At 30.6% G+C, this 18,506-nt stretch overlaps 1 protein-coding gene across 1 annotated transcript in view; it reads left to right on the top strand.

Moving 5' to 3' along the window:
- Nucleotides 1-16,474: 16,474 nt before the first annotated feature.
- The window catches only part of LOC107439645 (uncharacterized), a 67,933-nt gene continuing 65,901 nt past the window's right edge, over nt 16,475-18,506 (top strand). Inside the window, exon 1 of the mRNA XM_016052312.3 lies at nt 16,475-16,595. The gene's annotated coding sequence lies outside the window, so the exon portion shown is untranslated. The remainder of the gene's footprint in view (nt 16,596-18,506) is intronic.

The following is an 18,506-nucleotide window of genomic DNA, read 5'->3' as shown; positions in this document are numbered from 1 at the left end:
ATATGGGCCCAGCGCCCTAACGACCAGGCTATCCCGGCCCACCCTGTGACTAATTGTGCTTTGCATCGATTTTTACCCATGACGAGTTGTGCTTGCGTCGATTTTTACCCACGACGAATTGTAGCCATAAATAAATTTTCGCCATAAGGAATCGCGTCCGAGAAGAATTGTTTCGGCGACGAATTGCCGGCCCGACCAATTGTAAGCAGAGTATCGTCGCGCGACGAATTGACGTGACAACTTATTTTTTTCTCATCAAAAAGTGGGGCATTACACTTGTTATTACTCCTTCCCTCCCCTTTATCACAAACTGTCACAGTTGAGCCCCGAAGGCGCAGGGGATAGAGCGTTCGTCTTCTAATGAGGTGAAACTGGGTTCGAATCCCAGCGATGGCTGGTAAATACGAATTCCGAATTCGGCTTGCACCTACCACAGTACTGACGTAAAATATCCTCCGTGGTAGACGGATGATGGGTTAGAGTCCCCTTGCCATCAGGCTAACCGTGGGATGTTTTCAGGGTTTTCCTCTCCATGTGACGCAAATGCGGATTAGTTCCATCTATAAGCTCTCTACGAAGGGAAATCTTTTAAAATACTCGATCCAGTAATTCCCTTGTCTTCTCAATTGTGTTCAAAATTACAAGGCTACGGAGTTGAACTTTGGTAGTTGTAAATCCAAAAAAATTGGGTCGGCTGTTCAACGACGGTTATAAAAAAAAATTTAAAAAAAAAAAACTGTCACAATTTTTAGGGACTTCACCCACCCTTCCAAGCGTGACATCATTTATGACCTATGGTAAAACACAAACTCCATTTTTCTTTCTTATGACAAATGTATTAAAATTATTTTCAAATTTCGTTCTTGCTTTATAATAATTCGTCACTTGAGTATCGCTGTTATATGCAGTGATGTTGTTAAGGCTGAATATGAATGTTACTACATTTCCAAAAAAATGTTTTGATGAGAACACATAATTATTTATTTTAGCATTAAAGCATGGAATTAAAAAAAATACGTTTAGTTAATAGTAATGTTTAATTTAAAAAAGCCTTTATAGACAGTTTGATAAATGAAGAGCTTTTTTTAAAGCGGAGATGAAAAAGTTGTTTTTTAATTTATTTAAATGTTTATTTTATTATGACTTTACCCTAATTTTAAGCTCTAGAAGACCGGAATGTCTCATTATTGTCAATTAGTGACATATCTTCTTCTCTTAGACAGCTGAAAAAACAGATGACCTTATAACTAGTTTTATCTCCAAGTTTTTGTTAGTACAGCCTATTTAGTTCTAAAAATAATACTTTAAATTCAGAAGAAGAAAAAAAAACACATTATATACATTATATAATTGGTTTTGAGAAGAAGATTTTTTTATTTGAATTTTCGAAATGTTTTCGAATTTTCAATTTAAACTTTCATTGTTGCATATAATTAAACATATTTTTTTCGGACATTTTCCAATGGTAGCATATTTTGTATTTTATTCTACAGCACTAGAACGCATGTTGTGGAAGATTTGAAAATTCACGAGGAGCAGTTTAACTATTACTTAAGCATATTTTTGGTGGTTTGTGGACACGCTTTGTCAGAAAAAAAAATTAGATAATCGCAAAGTCTCCCTAATGCACAATTAAAGTTTTTCTTTTCAAATATTAATTATGACAAATTGAATTACTTAATTTATGAAAAAAATAGGGTTTATTTTTTTAATGAAAGGAATGTGAACCGTGGTGGATTAGGTGATAGAGCGGTCGCCTCTCAATGAGGGGACCCGAGTTCGAATCCCAACAATGGCTGGCCGATACGAACTTCGCACCGGCTCGTACTGACCACAGTGCTAACGTTATATATCCTCAGCGGTTATCCTTAGCATCATAGGTTAGGCCGTCAGGCTAACCTTGTGTGGTTTCCGTCTCTATGTAACTCAAATGTTCCATGACAAAAAGTCCTCGACCTAGTCGAATTTCTCCTAATACTTGATCCAGAGCTGCGATGGCTCAGGGGATAGAGCGTTCGCCTTCCAATGAGGTGAACCGGGGTTCGATCCCGGCGATAGCTAGAACGAATTCCGTATCCGGCTTGCACCGACCACACTGCTGACGTGAAATATCCTCAGTAGTAGACGGATCATGGGTTAGAGTTCCCTTGCAGTAAGGCTAACCGTGGGAGGTTCTCGTGGTCTTCCTCTCCATGTAACGCAAGTGCGGGTTAGTTCCACCAAAAAGTCCTCCACAAAGGCAAATTTCTCCCAATACTTGATCCAGGAGTTCCCTTTTCTTCTGGATTGGGTTCAAAATTAAAAGTCTGAGGAGTTGAACATTAGTAGTAGTAAACCCAAAAATTGGGTCGGCTGTTCAACGACGGTTATAAAATATAAAAATAAAATAATACTTGATCCCGAAGTTCCTTTGTCTTCTGGATTAGGTTCAAAATTACAAGGCTAAGGAGGTGAATATTGGTAGTTGAAAACTTAAAAATTGGATCGGCTGTTGTTATAACAGTTATAAAATTAAATAAAGAGAATGTAGAGTATTGGGTAATTATTGTTCACACATTCTTAGGTTTTTTCGTAATATTTGAGTGGTCCCTCAGCATATTTCTATTAAAAAAATTATCAATCTTCCATGTAGTTATTTTTTTAACATTAAGAGGCACTTGCCTCAAATCTTTTCTCATCTCACCTTTATTTTCAAAAGACCACTTTTGAAGTTTATTTATAATACAAAATGCTTGTTTTATCATAACCTATTCTATTTTGATTGATTATGAAAAACTCCAAAAATAACAAATTCGTGTTCAACTATTTGTTTCATCTATTTTTATACCACTTTCACTCCTCTTTATAAATCTAAGCAATCTTGAAATACTTTGCTTTGAATTTAATTCAATGATGTTTTTCGTAACTTATTAAAAAAAACTATAAAAAGAATTGAGAGCTGCTCATCATTTTTTAAAAACGATGATCGCACTTAATGAATTTTGAATGACAAGATAAAGAAGAAAATGAAGGAAGTAACAGGTACTTGAAGTCAATCAACTTCGGTAGCTTCATAGATTGAAAAAGTGAATTGAATAAATGCGAAAAAAAAGTAAAAGAGCAATTTTGTTATTATTTGAACTTCCATGATCGTGGAAAAAAAGATGTTTTTATTGTCTAAAAATAAGTTTTCGGTTTTCAATCAATAATGGAAGAGACACTTTCAGTTTTTGACAATTTTTTTAAAATTCTTAAGAAATATTAAAAGGATTATTTCGTAACTTTAGAGGTGTTTAGTTTGTGCGATTTTTCATACTTAGCAATAAGATTTAAAGCTTTCAGAGGTTTGGAAGACCTACAATAAATTACGAAAGAACACAATTATTTTTTAACACACTATGCCAGAAAATCGATCAAAAAACTTGTATCTTGTATCGTTTACTTTAGTTGTTATTTTTAATAACTGCATAACGTTTCGTAAACCTAGAGTAAATATACTTATGAAAATATGGACGGTTTTATAAAAAAACATTTTCGTCGTTTTTTGGCTATAACTTCATAATAATTCGATGGAATTTAAAAAAAAGTTTTTTGCTTGATTTTCTAACACAGAGTGTTCAAACATACTTGTTTCGTAATTTATTGTCGGTCTCTCAAACTTCTGAATGCTTGAAATCTTATTGCTAACTATGAAAAATCGCATGAACTAAACATCTCTAAAGACTTTTTTCACATTTTAAGGCAATAATTTTAAAATTAATTTTAAATTACTCCACAAATTTTGTTTATTTTAATTGAGTATTTTTATAGTTATGGCAAAAAAACGTAAAACAAAAAATTTAGTTTTTTATAAAAACGTTCATATTCGCATTAATATTTAAGCTAATCTCACGAAATTTTGCGCTATTATTGCATATAATAACCAAAATAATTGTTGTAAGTTAAATTTATTGCTACATTTCTTGGATAGGGTATTCAAAAACTCAATTTTCCGTTTGTAATTTATTGTTAGTCCCTCAAACCTCCAAGAGCTTTAAACTTCACTGATATGTATGAGAAATTGCATGATCTAAACATTTCTGAAGTTATAAAATGATTCTTTAAGTATTTCTTGAGAAATATGAAAAAATGTATTAGAATAGAAGTTTTCCATTTTTTTGTCCACCCCCTGTAAATATTGCGCTGTTATCTACTTGCAGAAATTTCGGAAACTTGTCAAGTTCTTACCTAAGAAGAAAAGTTTGATACAAAGTTGTTAGTTTTGGAAAAATATAGCATATCACTATATCGCTGAACGCCCGTCAATAGGGTACTTAACACTTCAAGAAGAAGAAGATCACCGATACCCGCACACGTGATCCATGATGTCAGTGTCAGCTGATCGCTTATAAGCAAAATGGCGTGTTAAAGTTGAGCTTAGTTTCTTCCCACAAGTTAGAATGTTAATTAACGTAAAGTTATTTAAACACGGTGCCGTATCACACATCAAATTTCTTGAAATAGGATTCTTTCTCGTCTTTTACTTAATTTAGATTTATGTTTTGTTAATGTATTTTATTATAACCGTAATATATTTTAGCCTTGTGTACCTGGCAATTTCAATGCATAATTAGCTTGTTTATGTTCCACATAGCCTTGTGCCTGTCTTTGTGTTAAATAAGAAATGTATAGTGAAAGAATTCAAATCTTTGTGAAAGAATATAGAATGCGTCATTTAAAGGGATCGATACTTGACGAGCTTGACTTACTCGAAATCGAATGGAAAGAACAGTTACTAACGGAAACAAATGCCATATTTCAAAAACCAATCAGGATCTAGATACCCACTTAGACACTACGTCACTTGCAGGTATCCCATTTAAGTAAGTTCAAAACCACAGGTGATACATCCCTTTATGTCCCGGTTTGATTTTCATATTTGTAATTTTTTCTGTTGTCGCTTTTTTCATTTAAATCTAACCATTAGATCAAAAGTTATTCAGAATTATATTTTTTTTCACATTCTACTTATGAAAAAAAAAATTATGAATTTAAAAGTTGATTATTTTTTTATTCCTACAAAAATATATAACTTACATTTTCGAGTACGATGTTTTATCTTGAAACTATATTTGTTTTAAATTTTCCTTGATCATATCTTAGGTGTTGATATTTGCTGAAAACAGTTTGCGTGTTGTACAAGAAAAAATCGCACGAAAATCATTGTAACGTACCATTTGCATTTTCTAATTCACATAATAACCGTTTGTGTCAGGACTTCAAAATTTGTTCAGAAATGCATGAGCAAACTTAAGCGTTCAGAGGAACTTTCGAATAAATACTTCTAACTTCGCACATTTTAGTTGAGTTATAAGAATAATAAATGTGTGTTTCGTGACTTGAGTTCGAGGCTAATGTCACGATTGACATTGGCAACCGGCCGATGATCTGTGAGTTCGAGTCAATTGATGAAAATTGTTATTAAAAGTAGATCAGAAGTAGCTGTAATCGATTGGTCGGTCTACTTCTAATATTTAATTTCCTCTTTTTTTTTATTTGAGGTTCTTACAACTCAAGCCCATTTTTTATGGACTAAGCACTGTGATTAAGAAAGTTTAATGAAACCGAGCTCACAACTTATAGAATTATTATTAATATTATTTTGTCCGAATACTCCCAAGAATATTCAATATACGTGCAAATAAAATTCGAGGTTGTCAAATTAATTAATTTATAGTGACCTTAATTTATAGGACCAAACCTTAAGTGATTAATTTATAGGGAGTACAGGATGTTCTTTAATCACTGTAATGTAAAAATTCAGGATCAAGTTACGGTTAAAAGTACTATCTCCTTGAGAACAACATCCATAAAATTCATTTTACCGCAAAATTCATTTCCAACGTAAAATTCATTTTTACTGAAATTTTTACGTAAATTATCACGAAATGTAACATTTATTTATCAGTTACTTTACACTAAATATCACTGTAAAATTTATGGTATATTAGATTATTTTTGCGATAAAAATAGATTTTACAGTAAAAAATACTCTCACCCTGAGTGCTAGTACTTTTTACCGTTATTTGATCTCGAATGTTTTACGATGCACATTTGGCACATTTGGATGCACATATTGCACAATTTTGTAAATCTTTGACAAAAGCGAAGAAAAGTAAACTATTTCAATGGAATTTACAATAAGGGTCGTAAATTAATATTTGAATGAGCGAAAATAAAAATCAATACTTATGAAATCATTAATGAGTAAAGTATGATTAAAACATATAAAACCGCAATTGCCAAACGGAATTAAAAAGAGGTGAAACGCGACAATTACCTTTAATAATCTTCAATCAATCACGCTAGTTTTTATATTTTTAATCCCGTCGTCCTTAATACTGATTCGTCAGACTTTGATAGCGTTTCTTTCTTTTTTTTTTTTACCACTGTTATACATTAAGTTGTGACCTCTAATGTGTCAATATATTTGATTTCAGTATATAAAAGAATTTAAAAGAAATATGCGTTAGTGACTCACGTTACAAACTACTCAATGTAACACTTATTAATGTTATAGAAAATCTACCATATCTAATGGTTCAAAGTACTAATAATGTTTCAAGGTACAGATAATGGTTCAAGATATAACGGTTCAAGGTACTGATAATGACTCAAGGTACCGGTAATAGTTCAAAGTACCGAAAATGATTTAAGCTATAATGGTTCAAGGTGGTACCGAAAATGGTTCAAGGTACTGATAATGATTCAAGGTACCAATAATAGTTCAAAGTATGGATAATAGTTCAATTTACCGATAATGGTTCAAAGTACCGAAAAGTTGACGTAACTATAATGATTAATTATAGTTACATCAACTTTTCGGTACAATGATTCATACCGAATAAGCTATAATGATTCAAGGTACAATAATGGTTCAAGGTACCGATAATGGTTCAAGGTACCGATAATCGTTCAAGGTATAATGGTTCAATGTTGAGCCATTGAAAAAATTTAGTATTTGGTATATACTCAGTACCAAAATTGGTATCAAGTATTCACTAAAATTTTCTGCAGTGTAGGTTTCAAGTTACACTAACGTAATTAGCAGCCGTTTAACCTAAAAGCCATTAAAAAAAATTTCAAAATTTAAATAATCTAAAGTTATAATTAAAAATTTTGAAAGCTTTCATTCATATTTATATATATATACTAAAAAAATTTTCGTCGGTAAATATACTACTTAATTCTTATTCTGTCACTATATTTATTTGAAAAATATGCAAGTATACTAATATTTCTGCTTTGTTCCTTTCAAATAAAATTTGTATGTCATGCATCTAAATTAACTTTGATAATTTTTTTTGATTTCCCTAATCAAAACTCTTAAAAAACTTACCCCAAAAAATCCTTAAAACTCTTAAAAATCCTTAAACCCTTAAAAATAAAGTTTTTACCTAAATAGATAAAATTTAGATTTTTAATGCTATATAATTTAGATATGAAACGCTGAGGAAAATATAATGATAACCCATATTTTCTAAAGATCAATTTTTTTAATATTCAAACTAGTCCTTGGTATTATTTCGATGTAAGGTACTTCACAAATTTACGGAAGATACACTAGATAAAAGCGCAATACAATCCTCACTTTACATTTTACCTCAGACGCTTTCCCAAGTGGAAAGCGTGGCTTATCTCTATAGAACTTCGCACGTGTTCTGGTGCATTACTTATAGCACATTTCCAATCCAAAAAGGAAAAAAAAAAACATTTACCACGGTTAGTATTTTATGCATAATCTTTCAGTTATAAGACTGTTTGCCTCATTCATCAATGAATTGAAGTTTTGTCAGTGAAGAATTAGGACTAGCGAAATGACATGTTTTGTTCATAATTGTACATTATTATTGACAAACATCAATTTAAAGATAAGTAATATAGCATTATCTTTGTTACAAAATGTTTTTGAAGGCTAGTAAAGTCATTTGTCAGATCTGCCTGAGTTTGATTGTCTCTTGTTATTTAAAAGTGTACTTAATTCAAAATATCTTGCTTTTGATTGTATTTCTGGAAATTCACAAAGGCATGCATTTACACAATCTGTAGTAGACGTTTCATTGCTTCAGTGAGTTGTTCTTTGAGTTTCATTTCTTCACGCTTAATTTATAAATATAAGTCTAATTTAAAGATTATTTTAAGTGGAACAATGTAGCTGAAAATATTTTAGAACCATAGCAATAATATTACTTATAATGGATAATTATCAGTAAATTATAGCAGATAATTATTCGATTCGATAATAAATACCTAATGTATTCGATTGTTTTATTTAAAATCTTAAATTAGGGTCCCGCGATGAACTGATAGTTAAGACATGGTTCTCAGCAGACCCCCGCAGTCAAGCATGAATGGCTGTTTTCAGTGCTCGGGATGACTACTTTCATCAGCCTACGATGGGACCGAGGGTGTGCGGTATCTGTCCTCGTAAAACTATTCTACCGTAAAGTGCTCGGCATGGCGTGCAGGTCGTCTGGCTACAGAAGCGAGGGTGCCATCCCTTTTGCAGAGGGTCAAAATTGTGACGGCATGTCTTCTTATCATCCTCAGGTTTGCTTCCAATACCAGTAGCCTACTGTGCGAGACGTGTTGGCTCAGGGGATAGAGCTTTCCACTGAGATGAATCGGGTTCGAATCCCAGCGATGGCTGGTCGATACGAATTCCGTACCCGGTTCGCACTGACCGACCAGTTCTAATGTAAAATATCCTCAGTGGTAGACAAATTATGGGCTAGAGTCCCCTTGCCATCAGGCTAACAATGGGAGGTTTCCTTGGTTTTCCACTCCATGTAACGCAAATGCTGGTTAGTTCCATCAAAAAGTCCTCCTCGAAGGTAAATTTCTCGCAATACTTGATCCAGAAGTTCCCTTGTCTACGGAATTAAACATTGGTAGTCGTAAACACAAGAAATTGGGTAATCTAAAATAAAATAAAATAATTCAATAAAATATAAAATACCCCACTGTGAAAATCTAGTGCGACATAAATGAATCATAATTGTAACAACTACAGCTTGGAGTAGGACAGTGAAAACGTAATAAACTAATAATGTAAATTTTCATATTATCCAAGAGCAATATAAAAAATGAAAAATTAAATTGAATGCATTACATTTCGAAAAAGAGTACGGACAGCTCCAGTTGAGCAGTATCGCCAGCCTAACGCTTTGTACAATGGAGGCAGCAGGCTCGAATACCTCCTCATCCCTACATGAATCTTCAGGCTGTCTTTCTTGGAATGGTGCAATCTGTTTTACGATTTGACAAAGACTAATAAACGGTACTTTTGTAATTGAGCATGGAAGTTTGCATATGTGTGTGTACCAATATTTGTAAAATGTACACGAGGGCAGTGTTGCCTATTGGGTAAAATGGTCAGTAACTTTGAGTCCTTGGAAAAATAGCTAGAAAAAAAAGATACAGCTTAATTTAACACTTTTAAGAAATTGAAATTTATGTTAAAATAAAAGACAAAACTAATTGACCCATTCAAATCATTTCAAAATACATTGGAGATTACCTTCATTCAAACACTTTAAGAAAGATGAAAATTTGTAACTTAGTTATGTTATTTTTAGAATTTTCGAGAAACAATAATTACGTACGCTGTTCGAAATTCCCAGCAAAAATGATTAAATAACATATTATTTAATTGTTATTTTGCCATACTCAACTTAAACAGTCAGAAAACAATAAAAAAAGATGAATTCGATCTGTTAAATGTGAGAAAAAAAATATTTATTTATTGTTTTTTCTTGCTACGATTAATCAACTAGAATTCAATCTGCACCAACTAGGCCCACTTTATAAAGCCATTTTGTTCCGTGCAGCTAGGCACACCAATTGCACTGATCTGTGATAACTGATCGGGTCAGTCTTATAACTTCTATGCCTGAACAGTTGCTCTGCACTCTTCAATGGTGACTCTGGACTATTAGAATACGAAACTATTATTCACGCATGAATGGCGCAGTACCCAGAGAGCTTCAGTGTACAGTTTAGTAGTAACGGTTTTTTAACGGTACAAGTTGCAAACGGTTTCAAAACCGTAAAGATAAAAAAAAATGTTCATATGGTTAATCGGATGGACAGACTGCTGCCGGCTATTTTACCGTAATTTCAGAAAATTCTGACAGTGTAGCCCACTATAAATGTTTTACAGATCCCTATAAATAAAGGAACTTTCATAAAATGTTGAAACTTTCATCAAATGTTGAAACTCAACAGTATGTTAGCAGTATATATATTTTTTCCATCTGAAATCATAGCAATTTTTATTTTATAAAAAAAAAAAAAAAAAAAAAAAAAAACTTATATATGAGCGTTAGTTTGGTCTAGAAAAAATTCATTTAGTTTAAGCACATATGTCCTACATTTCTCATAGAGGCACTAAAAATTCATTTAGTTTAAGCTCATACCTAAGCACATACATATGTCCTACTATATTTCATAAAGGTTCTAAAAGTCCATTTAGTTTAAGCCCATATATCTTACCATTTTTCGTAAAGGTACTAAAAATTCGTTTAGTTTAAGTACATATATCCTACCGTTTTTCAAAAAAGTACTTTCCACATCAGTATGAGAAAAAAAACATTTACACAGCATTCATAGGGAAAAGGTTAAATATATTCACAGATTTGATTAATACATAGAAACCTCCAATAAATGCTCGATAGTTTTTAAACTTCTGAAGTATTCGTTAAAGGTTATCAAAACCTCAAAATTTCTCTTTTCGTTTTAAAAATATAGCACACACTGTGAAAAATATACATACTTCATTCTGATCAAATTTAAGCAAAACGAAAACTTTTTTTAATCTTAATTATATTAGAACAAAGTTTGTAGAGCTAATTATATTGTAATAACTGCTGACTTTTAATCCTACTATATTTTCAATGCAGTTTTCGTTACAAAAGAGTTGGCAGCCAAACAGCCGAGTTGCTACTCAAAATTGATTTATACTTCCAAAAGTTATGGAACTGTAACTGCCATAAATTTGAAACACAGATGCTTTAATAGTAAGGAGTTGTACTTTTTGGTGAAATAGATTAACTTTTCGATATCTTTTTATAGCTTAATAATTATTTTACTACTATTTTAAAATATCTCCCGAATGACAGTACAAGTTGGCAGCTATGATACTGCAACTTAAAAAAAATCAAAGCTGAAACTTAGTTAGCATAAATGTTTTGAAACAGGAACCCAAGACCATTTAAATATGTGGAAAAATTAACAGTCACCACAGGGCATATGGCGACTACGCATAACGAGTGGCCATTAAAAGATTTTAAGACAACCACTATTTTTTTCGTTGAAAATGCACTCCATGCGCATTTTATTACAATTATTTGTTTTTATAAATATGGAAGTATTATGAATATTTTATAACATTTTGAAAATCGCTTTATTTCACGCTTGTTTCTTAAAATTCTTCATTTTAGAAGTAAACCTTGTTATTATTATATGATTAAAAACTTCATTCTCTTCATAAAATATGTAAATTGGAAATAAAACTCGACATGTTTCAAGCGCTCAAGAACAGACGCCCATTTTCAAGACTTGCCGGACGGGATTGAGAAGAAACAGTGATTTGAAATAGAAAACGAAAGTGGCCAACAGAAAAGAGAAGAATAAAGGTGAGAAATAAAAATAGAAAAACCCCAGTAGACGAGAGAGAAAAAGATGAAATACAGAAAAAGAAAAATCATCGAGAGGGGCAAATCGGGGTAAAATGCAATTTCATGAGCTACGGAAAGGTGGTGAGGAACTAATATCATTCACAATCAAATCAGCATTCATATATGAATATTACATACATTTAAAATCACTTTCGTTTTTTCTTATTTACATCTGGAGAGCCCTGAAAATGGGCGCATGTTATTGAGCACTTGAAACATATCGACTGTTATTTCCTATTATAATGCTACTATAAAACAGCTTGCATTTTTAAAATTAAGTTTTTTTAATCATTTGAAACTTTAAATTTTTTTTTTTTTTGAAACTGGTCGCACGTTATAAAAATTGGGCAGAGACTTTCTTTTCTGTTTTAAGATAAGAACCTTTCTTTAAAAAGAACTCTAGAGAGGGACTCTACTAACCCTTTCCCTTACTCGGGTAAGTTTTAAAAATGTCTTCTATCGCGTCACTTCGAGCAATTATTTCGAAAAAATTTTTGATATAGAATTAAGTCATTTTGAAAACATTCAACGTTTCTTTACCATAATATTTACTTCTTTAAATGTTCATTTCCTGGCAATTATTTTTGTTCTGGTAAATCAAAGGAGAAGGGGAAAAAAATGGCATTGCTACTTTCATCAATGAGAAATATGGAACAGTGCCGATTTACTTTACTCTAATCTTTCATAAATGTGTGACCTTTTATTTTGACATACATTAAAACCATTTTGAAAATTCATGTTAGACGAATCTTTTAACAGAAAAAAGTAAATACCCCGGATTATACTTAATTCAAAAATATAATAATCTCGATTATTTTACTTGCGAAACAGTGAGATCAACAAGGAAGTGAGGGCTTTCATCAGAGTTATAATGCAGTTTGACCGCTGGATTTTCTAATGTAACATTTCTAGAATACATTGTAAACAACAACTATGACCAAACAATGAATAAGTGAAATATTAAACGAGAAAAATAAAAACTCTTTTCGTGGTTCGTTCGGTGACTAAAATATGCGATTAACATTTTTTTGTTAACACCTCAATAGTTATTACTTATTCAGGGCCAGCGCTAAGGATTTTAAATTATTAGCCCGTAAATTAGCCAAATATCAAAAGTTTTTGCCAATTTTTGAAAGTCTTCGCCAAATGTAAATCTTAACAATTTTTTATGATTCATTTTTTCTCATAGAATTACTTAACGGGGTTTAATCTGTATTTTACGGTAGTTAGTTTTAGGCTTATATTATTTGGACCCAATTATAATTGGTTAAGTGGCGCATCTACCGAAAATTACTGTAATTGAATAAAAAATACTGATTTGTTTAGAAAAACTCATTTTGACGTAATTTCGATGATCGAGTTAAATATATGTTTATATATGTTTCTTTCCAGTGGAATTAATCATTCGCCAATACTTTCAAAACACATTTTTATTTGCTAAATGTATGATTTTATCGCATTCAACGAGATGGCGTATGCTTAACGCGGACCCAGCTTATTTGTGTAGATATCTAGTAAAAAAGTATTAAATAATCAATTTAAAATGTTCTATAGTTATAACCCAGCTGTTCCCCCCCCCTTTTTTTTAAATCCTAAACATTTGAATTTCTTTTGGGGGGGGTGCAGAAGGGACACCAGTGTTCCATCTGCATTCTTTCGATGCAGATGGGACACTGGTGTCCCTTTTGTACATATTATTTCTGACCGTCTAATTAATTACAAGCAAAATATATTTTGGTATATTTTTTAATTATAAAAAAAAACAATAGAATAATAACTAAAAATATGTTAGATTATCAGAATTATATTTGTACTAAAATATAAAATCTAAGAAAAGTTGTTTGAAATTTTTTTTTATCAAAGTGGCAAATCAGTCTGATCAAAGTGGTCATCCACCCGCATACTGACCGCAGCGAGTGATACTTGACTTCGGTGATTTGCTGGGAATCGCGTTTTAGCAATCAGTCCACCCTAAATCAAGATTCAAAATTAAACAATCGGATGTTTTAGGTATTTATTACCTAATCTAATTATTATCTGCTATAATTTACTAATAATTATCTATTATTAGTAATTATCTTTACGGATCTAAATTATTTTAAGCTGCATTGTTTCACCAAAAGTAATCTTTAAATTAGAACCATATTTATTAAATAAACGTGTCAAGCACTTAAATGAAAACATATACTATGGACCGTGTTAAAGCATGACATAGTAAACTTCCAGGATTAAGAATGAAATGTTTTCAATAAAATGCCCCTCTTAAATAACAAGAGACGATCAGGCAGATCTATCAAATGACTTAACTATTACCTTCTAAAACATTTGTAACAAAGATAATGCTATATTGTTTATCTTTAAATTGATGTTTGTCAATAATAGTATACAATTATGAACAAAACATGTTATTTCTCTAGTCTAAACTGTTTACTGACCAAGTTTCAATGCATTGATCAATTAGGCAAGGAGTCTTACAATTGAAAGATTATTCAAATTCTAAATTGTAATATTAACCCTTTGAAGCAGATGGGACACCGGTGTCCTTTCCAGATATTTTTTTCTGACGTTCTAATTTCAAGTAAAAATATATTTTGGTATTTTTCAGTTTTAAAAAAAGGTGAAATTACAAAATAGTGACAGTTAATAAAAAAACAGTGACAGTTACTAAAAAAATCTGTTAGACTATCGGAATTATATTTGTTCTAAAATATAAAATCCAAAAAAATTTGTTTGAATTTTTTTCATTCATATTCAAAAATTTATCAATAATTTATTTTGTAAACTAAGGAAATTTCAACGAGGAATATCTATTTCTCTTAGATCTAAATAACTTTAGGAAAGTGCACATTAAAAAATTATAGTTTAGAAGTGAGCCGCGTTTGGAATATTTTACCTTTAATGCAGAAAAGGACACCTGCGTTTCGTGCTGTATTTCATTACCATCAATTATCAAAATACTAAGTATAATATTTTTCACTTATCTTAAACTAAATTTAAATTAATATAAAATAAGGAAAAAAAGGTGTGAAAATCTGTTTAACAAAAATCCTGCCAGCGTCAAATGCATAACAGCTTTGAATATACGAACTGTTAAAAAAATAATACTAATAATAAAAATAATATTTAATATGAAAGATGAGATATTTTATGTTATAGATCTGTTCTTGGCGAATGCATACGTTGGAAATAAACAAAATCAGTTGAATTATGCTTTAAAAAATAACTGTTATAAACGCTGAAAATATCTATCAGAGAATTTTTAAATCATTTTAAAGTAATTTTTTTTACATGGCAAAATACAATCGGTTGAATAGTTTCTGAGAAATAAAATTTTAAACATACGACTTTTTCAAAATTGGATTTCTCAGGAACTATTGAACTGATTTCACTCAAATTTTGTATTTTTCCATGTAAAAGTATATACTTAAAAATTATATAAAAAATTATATACCTTACAATTCAAAATTTTTTCGACTATTGTTAAATAAAATAATAATAAAATTTGTTAAATAAAATTTAGTTTTTGCATGAGGTTATCTTTGGATAAACGAGTCTTGTAATTGTGTGCAAATATTTTTCAATTCGTTTAAAAATGCCTCAAGATATAGCGAAATATGCAAGAAATAAAAGGTAATGTTATGAGGTTCAAACTTGTGATCGCTCTCCTGATCAAACTATGGGGACCATATTTCCAAGATTGCTGTTGCTCCTATATTTTGGGGATCGGAAATCTGATTCCGATGAAATAAGGTATGTATATTTATACAGAGAAAGTGCGTTTTTGTGTCCGATTTTGTAACTTAAAATAACGTCTGCACTAATATATTTGAGGTCACTTCCTCGAACCCCTAAGATTGAGTACTAGAACGTGAAGATCCGATAATTAGATGATAAATTATTCAAGGTGTCTGTTTTTTTTTTTTTTTTTTTTTTTTTTTTTTTTTTTTTTTTTTTTTTTTTTGTGCACAGCACGTACAGGAGTTTTTGACTTACTATTCCGATTGTACATACGGAAATAAGGAGTAAAGTAGGCTTAAACACTGACCGTTTTAAGATAATTGGTATTTCCAAATTTTTATTTATCGTCTCAAAAAATAACAAAAAAAAATTTAAAAAAAAACATGCGTGAACGATCCAAACATAGTCCACTGAAAAGAAAAGACCCCTGATATTTCCTTGAAATGTAAACACAAATGTTTTTCACATCCAACAAAAATCAAGTGTGAAAGAATTTTAGAACACTTTTCCCTTAAAAGAATATTAATATTTCCTGAAATTTCCAGGAAATTGATATTACATAAACTCAAATGTTTTTTACGTCTCACAAAAATCAAGAGTGAAATATTTTTAGAGCACTCCACATCGAAAAGATTAGTGATATTTCCTATAAATGTAAACACAAAAGTTTTTACATCTCACAAATATCAATTGTCAACTATTCATATTCCCTAGAAATGTAAACGCAAATGTTTTTCACATCTCACAAAAATCAAGTGTGAAAGATTTTCCTAGAAATGCAGTTTCTTAGATTTCATAGAAAGGTAAACACAAATGTATTTTTTTTTTTACACTTCACAAAAATCAGGTGTGAAAGATTTTTAAAACACTGTCCACTAAAAAGACTCTTGATATTCCGTAGAAAACGAATTAATTGGGAAAGAAGAAAAAAAGGTAGTAACTTCATCCGTAATTATTCGGCTGGGCACCATTTTTTTCTACCTTTTAATTTTGTTTTTCGCCTTGAGCACATTCAACTTAAAGCGAAATCTTCCATAACTAGGTTACAGAATCTCTGAGGGATCTTCATCTGCTGTCGGCCACTAGATTCACAACAACTCTCGACTTGAGAAGAAAAAGTTAATTGATTCGCTCTTGGAATTCACAATATCCAACTGACAGGTGAGTCTTTTTGTTTTTATTTCAAAAGTGAAAAATTTTTTTAAAAATTAAATTCAATTTATTAAATCTTGTTCGTAAATACTGTCTTTGGTATTTGTGGAATAAACAGTTTTTGTTAAATAATTAGTTGTTCTAATGCAATTTAAAATACGTTTTATAAATTTTATTCCTAGTCAATAGTCATTATTTATTACTTATTTTTATTGTAATTGCTTAAATTTAATTTTTGTTTAAGCAATAAATTTAATTTATTTACATTTAAGTTTATTGCTAATTTTATTGTTTACTATTTTTTTTCTTAAAAATCAATCGATAATTTATTATAGATTAAATTTGAATAAATTGTTTGATTTTTTGAATTCAAAATTACAATTTTAAGTAATTATGCAATTTGCTTTAACTAATTTAATTTATATAAATTAACCTACAAGAAAACGTGAATAGTTAATTTTAACTGAACTACTAAACTGAAAATAATAGTCTGTTTATCATTTCAAAGAAGAAAAAAAGTGTTTCTTCAGAAAAATTTATTCTCAAGATTTTTTAACACAGAAAGCATTGTAGCGTCATTATAAATAATTTCTTCAAATTACCCTCCTCTTCCCTTTATTAGAGGGATAACGAAGGTTATTTGGTTAGAGAACTGTATATCATTTAAGCAGGAAAGTGAGGTATAGTTTTTGATGACTTTTTTATGCTGAATAACGTAAGACAAATCACAAGACAATAAAGACCAAATAGTCCAGAAATTAATAGGGTTATATATCCAAAAATTGGAATTTTGTACTGCCACTTTTTTTACCTATCTTACATTGCTATACAGACAAGTGAGGTATTGATTCCTTTGTACTTTTTCTCGTTTAATCGAAAGAGACAAACTAGTATCAAAGGGGCTAACAATTCAAAAGTTAAAATAATTTTTTGTATAAAATGTACAATTTTTGAACTGCTCTTATTACCTTATCACTTCTCTTACCTTTATAACTTCAAAACTATTTATCTTCTGAACTCGATTCTTATCTTATTCAATTCAGTATAAAGATTTTCATCGGAAAATGTACCTCACTTGTTCAGAGTCCCTAAATGTATAATCATGTGTGTGTGTAAAAATCATGTGTGTACCTAGTGTGTAAAAATCATGTGTGTACCTAGTGTGTATAAATCAAGTCAAAGATAATACAATTTACACATGAAAACACTTACGACTTTTGAATTATTCGTTCTCGTATATAGCTTTATTCGACTCAGCTTAAAAAACACATAATTAATGTCTCATTTTCTCAGATACTTATATTAGATGAGTCATTTGATGCAAGTACAAATTTGTACTTTATGTACTATATACCTATGTACTATGCTTATAACTATTCATCCGATCGTCTTATTTAATTAAGCGTGAAAAACAAATCAGAAACAATGCCTCACTTGCCTGTTTAGAAGAAATTGAATTCTCACCCTCAAATCACCCCCATTTCCCTAAAAAAAAAGGGGGGGAAGCATAACAGAGGAGAGTAGGGAGTTTTAAAGTATCATTTATTCCAAATTTCTATGGAAAACAGTTTGCGTCTTAAATTTTCAGAAGAAAAAGTCTAATGATACTAAATTATACATAAAATTGTTTTATTTTTATTTATTCATTTTCTTGGTTTGCAATGAAGCATGTTAAATTTGCCAGCATTGTGTGCCAACATCAGGTGTATGTTCCAAATTGGTTTCTTTATTATTATTATTAAATACAAACTTTACAAAATTTCTAAACAGAAATTACGTAAAAATATATTGCTAATTCCCTTAGCATTGCATATTGATTTATTGTTATGCGAAATCACCAAATAAAAAAAAGAAAGCGGTAATATCTTCGCGTTTAGGTTAAGTGAGCATTTTTTTCTGTTAGCTATGAAGACAAATGTT

The sequence above is a fragment of the Parasteatoda tepidariorum genome, chromosome 4 (assembly GCF_043381705.1).
Source record: "Parasteatoda tepidariorum isolate YZ-2023 chromosome 4, CAS_Ptep_4.0, whole genome shotgun sequence".
Lineage (NCBI taxonomy): Eukaryota > Metazoa > Arthropoda > Arachnida > Araneae > Theridiidae > Parasteatoda > Parasteatoda tepidariorum.
Note: the sequence above shows the minus strand (reverse complement) of the source record. Positions and strands in the feature narration are given on the sequence as shown.